This window comes from Giraffa tippelskirchi, chromosome 7, assembly GCF_054371585.1.
Source record: "Giraffa tippelskirchi isolate mGirTip1 chromosome 7, T2T-mGirTip1v1.2.pri, whole genome shotgun sequence".
Classification (NCBI taxonomy): domain Eukaryota; kingdom Metazoa; phylum Chordata; class Mammalia; order Artiodactyla; family Giraffidae; genus Giraffa; species Giraffa tippelskirchi.
This window is the reverse complement of record NC_137281.1, coordinates 111501645-111515660: the sequence shown is the minus strand read 5'-3', so window position 1 is coordinate 111515660 and position 14016 is coordinate 111501645. Positions and strand designations below refer to the sequence as shown.

General features: G+C 39.1%; 1 protein-coding gene and 1 long non-coding RNA gene across 4 annotated transcripts in view; both read right to left on the bottom strand.

Moving 5' to 3' along the window:
• The window catches only part of RORA (RAR related orphan receptor A), a 796368-nt gene that overhangs the window by 215521 nt on the left and 566831 nt on the right, over positions 1 to 14016 (bottom strand). The gene's annotated exons all lie outside the window — the stretch shown is intronic.
• LOC145512878 (uncharacterized) overlaps positions 7501 to 14016 on the bottom strand; it is a 93546-nt gene continuing 87030 nt past the window's right edge. Inside the window, exon 2 of the long non-coding RNA XR_014058889.1 lies at positions 7501 to 8674. This is a non-coding gene — a long non-coding RNA (uncharacterized LOC145512878). The remainder of the gene's footprint in view (positions 8675 to 14016) is intronic.

Below are 14016 nucleotides of genomic sequence, written 5' to 3'. Positions count from 1 at the left end.
AGGAACTTCGTGTTCTTGATTTACCACTGCGCTTTTAAGTGCTTAGAATGGTCCTTGGCACAAAGGAGGATCTTGAGAAAATTTGTTCCGTGAATGAAGATGGCTTCCAAAAGCCATGTGTCTAGTTTACTGACTGTGACCCCAAAGCTTAGTCCTCCAGAAATGTACAGAGGGCCCAAGGGGAATACAGATGGTGAGGCAAGTGCTAAATGAGATGGTTTAAAAGCACAGGAAAGGTTTTGCGCAGGTGAGGAGGAACCGGAAGGCTCCATACAAAGAGTGAGATGGCGAGGGAACACACACCGACCCCAGCACCCACAGCAGAGGTCAGGCAATCAATAGCAAAGTTAAAATGGCCCTTTTAAACACCTCTGATAAAATCAATTTGGTCATTACCAGAGCTGAACATGGGGCACGTCGGCCTCATCTGTTAGCAAGATCTTTATGATCTTGTTAACGGATCCCGACATAGAAGCTGTAAAGGTTATAACCCAACTTGTAAAGCTAATCTCACATTGGCTGTGGGATAATAAAGAACCTACAGAAAAATTCCCACTTAGCCATATGCTACAGTAATAAGTAAGGGTTTGTGTGGCTAACAGTTTAACTCTCCCACTGCCGAGATGGAGGAAGCTATTGTGGAAGCAATGATTTCAATACTCCGGGTCCTCAGATACAACAGCTTAGAGGTTGGGTTTAACAATTTCTCTTCTATTCAAAGTGACTTAAAAATAAAAGCTAGGATGCTACCACCACTGAATTATGCTGGGATCAAGAAGAAATAGCAACTTGGCAAGAGACTCTTTGCCCAACTTAGTTGTTTTTTTTTTTTTTCAAAGATAGGTCTAGAAGGGTGGGATGGTGGTGAGTGGGAGGTGGGCTCAGAAGGGAGGGGATAAATGTGCGGTTATGGTTGATTCCCATTGCTGTGCAGCAGAAACCAATGCAACATTGTAAAGTATTCGCTGATAAAAAATAAAAAAAGGAAAGAAAATAAAATCACACTATTTAACTGGAGAAAAAAAAAGATAGTTCTGTTTCATATTTGTACATCCCTAAGTTTAAATCCTTGTATTATTATTATTTTATATGTGAGTTTGGGGGTATTCTTCTTAAATAATGCAGCCTCATTTCTTGATTCATACCTTCCTGGACCACATGGTCCAGGACATGTCTATGGGAGTAGTGCAGAAAGGGAAAAACCAGTTTGCACTACACAGCAGGTCCAGAAAACACAACAAAATATCACAAAACCTTTCTGAGTGGCCTTGAAAAGGAAACAAGGAGGAATGTGAGTGCACCAGGCATCTAGTTGCTACTGAACATGAAATATGTAGGGGAGATATGATACAATGTCTGAAATTTGATTTAAAATGCTTCAGCAAAGAAAAAGGGACAGATAAAGCAAGTGTGGCAAAATTTTAAGTGTTGAATCTGAGTGTTGGGTGTACCAGAGTTCATTGCACTGTTGCCTCTCTTTATGCATGTTTGAAGTGTCCATAATAAAACAGTCCTTATTGATGGAAAACTTTAAACAGTGGCTCCGTCTCCCTCACACAGAGTTTGTGAGTGACCCTGCCTGTGCAGGTGGATATGTAGCAGTCATATTTCCTCACCAGGTAAAGAAAGTGTTACTAGAGCAGGTTTCACGCTTTGGAGAGCAGATACCTGCAGAATATTTACTTATTTACTGAGTTATTCATTTATGTTCTTATGAAAAGGAATACATCATCACTTTTATTCCTCCTCTTTAATTCTCATTTATAATGAGGTCTTAGTTTTTCCAATCATGACATTCTCAACCATGATACATTGTAGGAACATACCCTCATTGGTTGATGAGGGAATATCAGAATGCATTAAGCCATATGAAGGAAGCACTCAGTAGAACATAAACCAGGAGACCTGACTTTGAACCCCACCATCCCGTTGTTCTCAGCAGGCCACATTTTGTTGACTGGATAAGGAGTCCCATTGGTGGCATATGAGAGCAGGCCACCCTTCAAAGCTGGCCAGTTAAACTACACAGAGACCTAAATAGAATCAGAAGTCTCTTGGTTGATGATCCCAAACAACCTGAGAAATCCTGGCAACACTATTAAGTGATTCTTTTAAGGTAAATGGCTGTTTCCAACTTGCAGTTCAGTCTCTCTGTAGGTAATTTCTTTTTATTTTTATTTTTGTAATTGAAGGATAAATGCTTTACATAATTTTGTTGTTTTCTGTCAAATGTCAACATGAATCAGCCATAGGTATACATATATCCCCTCCCTTTTGAACATCCCTCCCATCGCCTGTCCCATCCCACCCCTCTAGGTTGATACAGAGACCCTGTTTGAGTTTCCTTAGCCATACAGCAAATTCCCGTTGGCTATCTATTTTACATATGATAATGTAAGTTTCCATGTTACTTTTTCCATACATCTCACCCTCTCCTCCCCTCTCCCCATGTCCATAAGCCTATTCTCTATGCCTGTTTCTCCACTGCTGCCCTGTATATAAGTTCTTCAGTACTATTCTTCTAGATTCCGTATATATGTGTTAGAATACAATATTTATCTTTCTCTTTCTGACTCACTTCACTCTGGTATAATAGGTTCTAGGTTCACCCACTTCATCAGAACTGACTCAAAGGCATTCCTTTTTATGGCTGAGTAATATTCCATTGTATATATGTACCACAACTTCTTTATCCATTCATCTGTTGATGAACATCTAGGTTGCTTTCATGTTCTAGCTATTGTAAATAGTGCTGCAATGAAGAATGGAATACATGTGCCTTTTTCAGTATTGGTTTCCTCAGGGTATATGCCTAGGAGTGGGATTGCCAGGTCATACGGTAGCTTTATTCCTAGCTTTTTAAGGAATCTCTATACCGTCTTCCATAGAGGTTGTATCAATCTACATTCCCACCTACAGTGCAAGAGTGCTCCCTTTTCTCCACACCCTCTTCAGCATTTATTGTTTGTAGACTTTGATGATGGCCATTCTGACTGGTGTGAGGTGATATCTCATTGTAGTTTTGATTTGCATTTCTCTAATAATGAGCAATGTTGAGCATCTTTTCATGTGTTTGTTAGCCATCTGTATGTCTTCTTTGGAGAAATGTCTGTTTAGGTCTTGTTCCCACTTTTTGATTGGGTTGTTTGCTTTTCTGGCATTGAGTTGTATGAGCTGCTTGTATATTTTGGAAACTAATCCTTTGTCCGTTGTTTCATTTGCAATTATTTCCTCCCATTTTGAGGGTTGTATTTTCACCTTGCTTATAGTTTCCTTTTCTGTGCAAAAGCTTTTAAGTTTAATCAAGTCCCACTTGCTTACTTTTGTTTTTATTTCCATTACTCTAGGAGGTGGGTCATAGAGGATCTTGCTTTGATTTATGTCATCGAGTGTTCTATGTTTTCCTCTAAGAGTTTTATATTTTCTGGTATTACATTTAGGTCTTTAATCCATTTTGAGTTTATCTTTGTGTATGGTGTTAGAAAGTATTCCAATTTCATTGTTTTACATGTAGCTGTCCAGTTTTCCCAGCACCATTTATTGAAGAGGTTGTTTCTGCCCATTGTATATTTTTGCCTCCTTTGTAAAAAACAAGGTACCCATAGGTACATGGGTTTATTTCTGGGCTTTCTATCTGAATTCCTTTTATTTCTTTTTCATCTCTGATTGCTGTAGCTAGGACTTCCAAAACTATGTTGAACAATAGTGGTGAAAGTGGACACCCTTGTCTTGTTCCTGATCTTAGGGGGAATGCTTTCAGTTTTTCACCATTGAGAATAATTGTTTGCTGTAGGCATATCATATATGGCCTTTACTATGTTGAGGTAGGTTCCTTCTATGCCCATTTTTTGAAGAGTTTTAATCATAAATGGGTGCTGAATTTTGTCAAAGGCTTTTTCTGCATCTATTGAGATTATCATATGATTTTTATTTTCTAACTTGTTAACATGATGTATCACATTGATTGATTTGCATATATTGAAGAATACTTGCATTCCTGGAATAACCCAACTTGATCATGGTGTGTGAGTTTGTTGATGTGCTGCTGAATTCTATTTGCTAAAATTTTGTTGAGGATTTTTGCATCTATGTTCATTAGTGATATTGGCCTCTAGTTTTCTTTTCTTGTGTTGTCTTTTTCTGGTTTTGGTATCAGGGTGATGGTGGCTTTGTAGAAAGAGGTTGGAAGTGTTTCTTCCTCTGCAATTTTTTGAAAGAGTTTTAGAAGGATAGGCATTAGCTCTTCTCTAAATGTTTGATAGAATTACCCTGTGAAGCCATCTGGTCCTGGGCTTTTGTTTTTTGGGAGATTTTTGATCACAGCTTCAATTTCAGTGCTTGTAATTGGGTTGTTCATAATTTCTATTTCTTCTTGGTTCAGTCTTGGAAGATTGAACTTTTCTAAGAATCTGTCCATTTCTTCCAGGTTATCCATTTTATTGCCATATAGTTGTTCATAATAGTCTCTTACAATCCTTTGGTTTGCTGCATCGTCTGTTTAACCTCTCCTTTTTTGTTTCTAATTTGGTTGATTTGATTCTTCTCTTTTTTCCTTGATGAGTCTGGCTAAAGGTTTGTCAATTTTGTTTATCTTCTCAAAGAACCAGCTTTTAGTTTTATTAATCTTTACTCTTGTTTCTTTCTTTTTCATTTATTTCTGCTTGGATCTTTATAATTTCTTTCTTTCTGCTAATTTTTTTTTGTTGTTGTTGTTCTTTTTCCAGTTGTTTTAGGTGTAAAGTTAAGTTGTCTATGTGATGTTTTTCTTGTTTCTTGAGGTAGGACTGTACTGCTATAAACTTCCCTCTTAGAACTGCTTTTGCTGCATCCCATAGGTTTTGAAGTTGTCTTGTTTTCATCGTCATTTGTTTCTAGAAAATTTTTTGACTATCCTGGAGAATGTTTTCTCTATCCTAGAGAATGTTCCATGTGCACTTGAGAAGAAGGTGTATCCTTCTGCATGAGGATGGAATGTCCTGAAGCTATCAATGAGATCCATCTCATCTGATGTATCATTTAAGACTTGTGTTTACTTATTAATTTTCTGTTTTGATGATCTGTCCATTGGTGTGAGTGGGGTGTTAAAGTCTCCTACTATTATTGTGTTACTGTCAATTTCTCATTTTACGTCTGTTAGTGTTTGTCTTATATTTTGAGGTGCTCCTATGTTGGGTGCATAGATATTTACAGTTGTTATGTTTTCCTCTTGGGTTGATCCCTTGATCATTATGTAGTGTCTGTCCTTCTCTCTTGTAACCTTATTTTAAGGTCTATTTTTTCTGATAAGAGGATTGCTATTTCAGCTTTCTTTTACTTCCCATTTGCATGGAATATATTTTTCTACCCTCTCACTTGCAGTTTATATGTGTCTTTTTAGGTTTGAAGTGGGTTTCTTGTAGACAGAATATATATGGGTCTTGTTTTTATATCCATTCAGCCAGTCTGTGTCTTTTGGTTGGAGCATTTAATCTACATTTAAAGTAATTATTGATATATATGTTCCTATTGCCATTTTCTTAATTGTTTGGTGTTGATTTTGTAGATTTTTTTTTCTTCTTTTGTATTTCTTGACTATGTAAGTCCCTTTAATATTTGTTGTAAAGCTGGTTTGGTGGTCCTGAATTCTCTTAACTTCTGCTTGTCTCAAAAGCTTTTTATTTCTCCATCAATTTTGAATGAAATCCTTGCCAGGTACAGTAATCTTGGTTGTAGATTTTTCTCTTTCAGTGCTTTAAATATATCCTGCCATTCCCTTCTGGCCTGCAGTTTCTGCTGAAAGATCAGCTGTTAAGTATATGGGGTTTCCCTTATATGTTACTTGTTGCTTCTCCTTTGCTGCTTTTAATATTCTTTCTTTGTGTTTAGTCTTTGTTAGTTTGATTAGTATGTATCTTGGCATGTTTCTCCTTGAGTTTACCCTGTATGGGACTCTGTGCCTCTTGGACTTGATTGACTATTTCCTTTTCCATGTTGGGGAAATTTTCAACTATAATCTCTTCAAAAATTTTTTCATACCCTTTCTTTTTCTCTTCTTCTGGGACCCCTATAATTCGAATGTTGGTGCATTTGATATTGTTCCAGAGGTCTCTGAGACTATCCTCAGTTCTTTTCATTATTTTTACTTTATTCTGCTCTTCAGAAGGTATTTCTTCCATTTTATCTTCCAGCTCACTGATTCATTCTTCTGCTTCAGATATTCTGCTATTGATTCCTTTTGGAATATTTTTAGTTTCAGTAATTGTGTGGTTTGTCTCTGTATGTTTATTCTTTAATTCTTCTAGGGCTTTGTTAATTGATTCTTGCATTTTATCCATTTTGTTTTCTAGGTTTTTGATCATCTTTACTATCATTATTATAAATTGTTTTTCGGGTAGTTTGCCTATTTCCTCTTCATTTATTTGGACTTCTGTGTTTCTAGTTTGTTCCTTCATTTGTGTAGTATTTCTCTACCTTTTCGTTATTTTTTTAAACTTACTGTGTTGAGGTCTCCTTTTCCCAGGCTTCAAGGTTGAATTCTTTCTTCCTTTTGGTTTCTGCCCTCATAATGTTGGTCTAGTGGTTTGTGTAAGCTTCATATAGGGTGAGATTTATGCTAAGTTTTTGTTTGTTTGTTTGTTTTTCCTCTGATGGGCAAGGTTGAGTGAGGCAGTAATCCTGCCTGGTGATGATTTGGTTTGCATTTTTGTTTTCTCTGTTGTTTAGATGAGGAGTCCTGAACAGGGTGCAGGTGGTTGGGTGATGCTGGGTCTTTTATTGAAGTGGTTTCGTTTGTGTGAGTTCTCACTCTTTGATACTCCCGAGGATTAGTTCTCTGGTAGTCTAGGGTCTTGGAGTCAGTGCTCCCACTCCAAAGGCTCAGGGCTTGATCTCTGCATCTGTTACCGAGTCCCTTTCACCTCCCTTCAGCATGATGACATCAAGTGGAAATGGTACACGTTTGGGAGGCATGAGGCTGACAAGCAGGAAGCACAACTGAGCCTGAGCTTTGTTCAACCTTGGTGGGGACCTCAATGTGGTCCCTTCCTCTGTGCGAGTGTGATCTCTTTTTTAAAATTTTATTTTATTGAAGTATACTTGATTTAAAATGTTGTGTTAATTTCTGCTATACAGCGAAGTGATTCATATATATATATGTGTGTGTGTATGTGTGTGTTCTTTTTCATATTCTTTTCTGTTATGGTTTATTACAGGATATTGACTATAGTTCCCTGTGCTATACAGTAGGACCTTGTTGTTTATCCACTCTATATGTAATAGTTTGTATCTGCTAACCCCAAACTCCCAGTCCATCCCTCCCCCACCTCCCCCTCCCCTTTTGGACCACAAGTCTGTTCTGTATGCCTCTCTGCAGGTAATTTCAGTTCATCATCTAGAATAGCAATCTGATCCTCTTTTAACAAGATGGAGCAATCTCCATGAGGATTTTTTCTCTTTTTTTTTCTTTTCCGAGTCCTACATTTTAAAAAACTCATTTGAAGATTATTCAAGGGCAACTTGCAGTTTGCTGTTGTAACAATGTATTCACTCTTGTACACTGGACAGCAGATTTTCCACCCATCTTCTGATTCCCTCACCTCCCTCTGTGAAGTAAGCAGTGAGGATATTGTTAAACCATTTTTCTGCGAGAAAACAGTGTCAGAAAAATGGAGGGGCATGTTCAAGGTCAACTGGTCTCTGTATGGTAGAGCTGGGGCCAGAGCTCAGCCATGTGATGTTTTCAGTGGTCCATGCAATTATTCCTTCGTCTGGTTGAATCCTTTAAGGGCTCCTCCTGTGACCACATGAAAAGCCAAAAAGCATCCAGCAAATGGCATCAGAGACACACATCTGAATCCTGGCTCCAGGAGTTCCCTGTGTTCTCCCATCATCCACACCAGTGCTAACTTTTTCACTACTAGGCTTTCTGGCTTTACATATAGTCTGACTGTCCCTTCTCTTTCTGTGCAGTTAGGATTGGATAAACCAGAGTTTAGATGGCTTACTCCTGCACAAGTTGGTGCCCCTTGTTCTCCTCCCTGTATCTGTGAACAAGATAGAGGAGCCTTGCCCAAGTCTCTGGGGCCCTCCTTGCTGCGAGGGGGAGAGATAGGACCCCTTGGATATTTTATTATCCAAACGCATGGGGATCCACTCTGCCTCATACAGGCCTCTGCTCTGCTCTCTGCCCTTCCAACCTGCAATATTAAAACAGCACTCTCAAGGCCTTTTATGAGTTCAGAAATCAACCCATATCCAGTGACATAGCTTTAGTTATCTCTAATTTCAGAACTGTCACTTATTTGGTCCCAGAACCAAATGAAAATGTGAAACTATTTGAACATCTAATAAATAGACAACATACGGACAAACAGATCTTTCAGCTCAAAGTAGAATTTGCTCAAGGATGAAGCTTCAGACTTGTCATCTACACAACCTGGTTGACTGGATGATTGTTCTCTCCCAGATCATGTTGTCAGGTATTAAGTTAAGTGATAGGGATACAGCAAGACAGCAATGATCCCTGTACTCAATGGTGCTTAGGAAAGATGCCTACAATATGGGAGTATCCGCCCAAGTCGCAACCAGTGACCCAAATTCCATTCTGGTCATCCATTTCACATCAGCTCCGTTCATGCTCCTGGAGGTCATTTCTTCTCCCCAGGGAAGTCCAATGACTGCTCTTCAGGTCCACGAACTTCAAGAACAGAAAGTGTTGGGAGGAGGGCATTAAAAAATGCATTTTATGTTAAATTAGCTCAGCCCTTAGCACATTCCTTTTGCATTGTTGGTCACTTGAGGGCCTGTTGACTTTTTTTAGGGCCATCAAAGAATATACACAACGGGGACTTCTTCCTGCTTATATACTTTCCCTACAAACATCTTGGTTTTTATTTTGCATTTTAAAAGATTCTTATACATGATCTAAATATTCCAAATAATTCCTGCATTTGTTATATGGTAAACATAACTGATCTTAGTGTTCTTTATTTACACCAATCAAGCCTGTGCCTCAATTTCCAAAGTTGCAGAACAAATAAAACAAGCCATTTCCCTGTTGCCACTGTGGGATGTCAATATGTCACATGGCCTTAAACTTAGACATCAGGAACCTTTCAGCCAATTTAGCATCTTCCTGACTGTTAATATTTTGTCCCCACTAGTCATGTTTGGTGTTATTTACTGAAGGGTAATTTCCATATGGCTATAAAAAACATACTAAAGAAGCAGGTAAACTTTCAGGATTTTAGTTTGAGCAAATGAAACCAAAGTGACTAATCAGAGTGAATGTGACTCAGTCAGGAACATCCACAGCAGAATGAATCAGCCTCAGACAGCGTCTGGCACAAAGTAATACTTCTACAACCACCGTGTCTCAGATAAAGTACCAAGCTGCAGAGAAATCCGACAGCACTTCTAAGCTGACATGAGTCTTATTATTATTATATATTATGCTGAAACTCTGAGCCTTCTGGTAAGTCATCATTTTATATAGTTGGAACAATGACAGTCAAATCCCGCCACAAGTGGCACTGTCAACTTTTCTGTGAGGACTACCTTCTCCTCCCAGCGACATTCAAAGTACAGAGTCTCCTTCATCTAAAGGAACTGTCCTATCCGCTCGCTAATGGGAACAATTCATTTAACCTGCACTGGAAGTACAGCCAAGGAATGGATATGTACACGATCCAGGGGGAATCGGCCCTTCCAGCCGGCCCTGCCCAACATTTGATTCACTGATGAGAGTTCTAATTTCTTTCCACTTAGGCTGACTTACAAAAAAAAAAAAAAAAAAAAGGACATTCCAGAAAAATTCAGTTACCTATTAGCCAAATCCCCTCAAGCGGCTGGCTTGGATTAGATATCAACTTCCTAATTCCAGAAGCTGAGGAACAGGAGGCCCACATTTCTCTGATTTTGTATCATTTTAATGCCCCTTTCACTTTCCCCTCTCCCTGCCTCGGCCCACTGCAAGGCCACATGTGTCTCTGACAGGCTACAGAGCACAGATTCCTCATCTGTTTTAATGACGGGGGATGCTTGTGTTTTCACTGCAGTGCATCCTGGCTTCCTAAAATCCTCACTTTTCAGGACCCTCGCTCACTGCCACTGACCCTCTCACCAGGTTACATTTGCAGAGCCAAGATTCTAGAAACAGCTCCTACAATTAATGTATTAAACCGCTATCCCAAAATGACTAAATGCTTTATTTCTGCCGCAGGAGAAAATGCTGAGGGAAAGCAAGAGCAAAAGTAAAGGACCTGATTTCCCTAAACTGGAGATGGCCTGGGAGGCATTTATATTTTGAAGGACACAGTAGCAATTCTTCTGATTATTTTTTTGGTAGGTTTTTTTTAATATAAATTTTTATTGGAGTATAGTTTCTTTACAATGTTGTGTTAGTTTCTGCTTTTCAGCAAGGTGTATGGATACATATATCCCCTCTCTTTTGTATTTCCTTCCCATTTAGGTCATCACAGAGCACTGAGCAGCATTCCCTGGGCTATACAGTAGGTTCTCATTAGTAACCTTTTTCTATATATAGTATCAATAGTGTATACATGTCAATCCCAATCTCCCAATTCATCCCCCCACCCCATTGCCTGCTTTCCTCCTTGGTGCCCATACATTTGTTCTCTACATCTGTCTCTATTTCTGCTTTGCAAATAAGTTCGTCTGTACCATTTCTCTACATTCCATACATATGTGACATTATACAATATTTTTCTCTTTTTGACTTACTTCACTCTGTATGATAGTCTTCTAATCATTTTTAAATCAAGGAGTGTGAGATGGTCCTTTCTGTAAACTGATACAATAGGGAAACAATACCTGAATTTAGTCTGGGAAACATGGAAACTGTTTCCTGAGATTGTACAGGGTTTTACAGGGGACCAAAAGTGAGGGTCTGATGTCTAAAAGGAGACTTATGCTCAGCCTTCACTCTTGAGTGGCTGAGATGATAAACAAGGGGAGAGACTTCTGAGCTACAATGAATGAAACACAGCTCCAGCTGGGATGGATTCCTTTTTGTAGGATTTTGAGCAATTTCCATATCACAAATTTTACCTCTAGTTAGGACTTCCTTAGAAGATAACTAAGTGCCACGCCAGTTGCAACAATAAATATCTACAGAGGTACATAAACCCCAACATACTGCTTTTCCAAGAACTACAAGCCTAGGGATTTCCCTGGTGGTACAGTGGATAAGAATCCACCTGCCAATGCAGGGGACATGGGTTTGATACCTGGTCTGGGAAGATTCTACGTGCCTCAGAGAAACTAAGCCCATGCACCACAACTACTGAGCCTGCATGCTTCTACCACTGAAGCCAGTGAGCCTAGGGCCTGTTCTCCACAGCACAAGAAGCCAACGCAAGGAAAGAAGCTTTTGCCCCACAATGAAGAGTAGCCCTAGCTCACCACAAATCAAGAAGGCCCATCTGCAGCAACGAAGACCCAGCTCAACTGAAAAAAAGAAAAATCACCAAAGAACTCCAAGTTAGATGCTTTGTGTCCTATACGGCTGCCCAAATGAGGCCTTCCCTCACCTCAATCTCCTAATCACAGCCAAAACCCCAAATTGGACCTTTCTACTGTTCTGTTACACAGTGGATACTAAAAGCAAACAAGGTATCATCTAACTAGCTGTCCTCATGCCTCAACATGCAGAGTTGTCCCTCCTTCTAGAAAAACTGGTGGGCTCCTATTTAACTTTCTGCTCCCCAGCACTAGAAAGTTCAGAGCCACTCACAGGTTGCAGAGTTTCCACCTACCCTGAAACAAATAAGGCTTGGTCTTGTGTTAATGCAACCAGACCTTCTGCTCAGTACAATCTGGGGTCTAGGGCGACCCTGAAGAGACATCAATTTCTCATTTTTACACTTTGTTCCAATTTCATGGTTATTTTTGTTATTGTAAAATCCAGTGCTTTATGATAAATTTATAGAGTGCCTAGGGGGATAGCCGTTCATATTGTACAGCATCTCATTCACGGTTCCTCCGGGATAGAAATGCGGAGTTGTACCTCTCAGTCAGCCAACAACTCTCCCCTGTGAAGTTCCTGTCTGACAGGACAAACGAGGCTCCTGTGGGATTCCGCACGCACGCAGAACATGAAAGGTGGCAGTGTGAACGTGATGCCACCCCACTGCTGAAATCGGATCACCCAGGCAAGCTGGAAGAAGCTCCTGTGTTTGTACTCATGAAATGATTATGTATTTTATTGTAGAACTGGTAAAAGTACCAATCTCAAGTGAGTTTTACATACTTGACATGCTGAAATTGATGTATTGCCCTTCCTCTTTCTTTCCACAAGTGTCAGCAGCCACAGTCCTATACCAAGGAGGGGAGAATGCCATAGGAGCAGCGGACCAGCACAGCATGCCGGGGATGATTTGAAAACAAAGATCCCAGCTAGATGCTGGTTTGCTTTTATTTTTACCATGGGCTGACAATTCTAAATAATGTCAGTGATAAAATATTCCTTCCCCAGGGCCAGCCACTCCCATCACCTGCCCCTGTTTGATATGCCACTGGGAAAGCCTTCAAGTAATTTCTTGAGATCCATCATCATTTAAAAATACAAAAGTAATGTACATTTACTGTAGAATATCTGGACAGATTTTTAAAGATTTAAGGAGAAAATTAAAATCCTATTAACTCTACCACTTATTAATAATCATAGTCCTTTATGGCATTTCCTTTTTTTGTTATTAAAAATAATTCTACTCTAAGTATCCTTATTACATGTATCTTTATTAATGTAGGATTTTTTTAAAAAAAGAACCTCCTTGAAAGCTTAACTTTTAAAAAGAAATGAATATATATCATTAAGATATCCTGTGGAAAAGTGTTCATCAATTTATAATTCCTAGAGTATAGTACACAGAACATCATCAAAAAAGAAACTGATACTCAGTTGGCTAAAAAGGTATCTCCTCTAAATTTACATATCTTTGTTTACTTATGAGATTGCTTTGTCTAAGATTGTTGACTTTTATATTCCTCTTTTGATAGTTACCTGTTCATAATTTCTGCTTATTTTTGTATTGTAGTATTATTAGTCTTTTACTTACCAATTTATAATAATTCTGCAAAGTTAATCATATATTGTTTATTTCTTTTTCTAAATTTTGTTTCAGCTCAGTCGCTCAGTTGTGTCCGACTCTTTGCGACCCCATGGACTGCAGCATGCCAGGCTTCCCAGTCCATCACCAACTCCCGGAGCTTTCTCAAACTCATGTCCATTGAGTTAGTGATGACATCCAACCATCTCATTCTCTGTCGTCCCCTTCTTCTCCTGCCTTCAATCTTTCCTAGCATCAAGGTCTTTTCAAATGACTGAGTTCTTCACATCAGGTCGCCAAAGTATTGGAGCTTCAGCTGCAGCATCATCCCTTCCAATGAATATTCAGGACTGATTTCCTTTCAGATGGACTGGCTTGATCTCCTTGCCATCCAAGGGACTCTCAAGTGTCTTTGTTTGGGTTATTATTTTGTTTGGATTATTATTTTTACATGTGCAAGTTAAAATTTTTTAATTTATTTAAGGGGATAAAATCAAATATAGTAGTCTTTTATTTACAGTTTCTGCCTTCGTTTATATGCCCATAAAGACTTTGTCTTTATGTATGCAGGTCAGGAAGCAACAGTTAGAACTGGACATGGAACAACAGACTGATTCCAAATAGGAAACGGAGTACGTCAAGGCTGTATATTGTCACCCTGCTTATTTAACTTATATGCAGAGTACATCATGAGAAACACTGGGCTGGAGGAAGCACAAGCTGGAATCAAGATTGCCAGGAGAAATATCAATAACCTCAGATAAGCAGATGACACCACCCTTATGGCAGAAAGTGAAGAACTAAAAAGCCTCTTGATGAAAGTGAAAGAAGAGAGTGAAAAAGTTGGCTTAAAGCTCAACATTCAGAAAACTAAGATCATGGCATCCGGTCCCATCACTTCATGGCAAATAGCTGGGCAAACAGTGGAAACAGTGGCTGACTTTATTTTTCTGGGCTCCAAAATCACTGC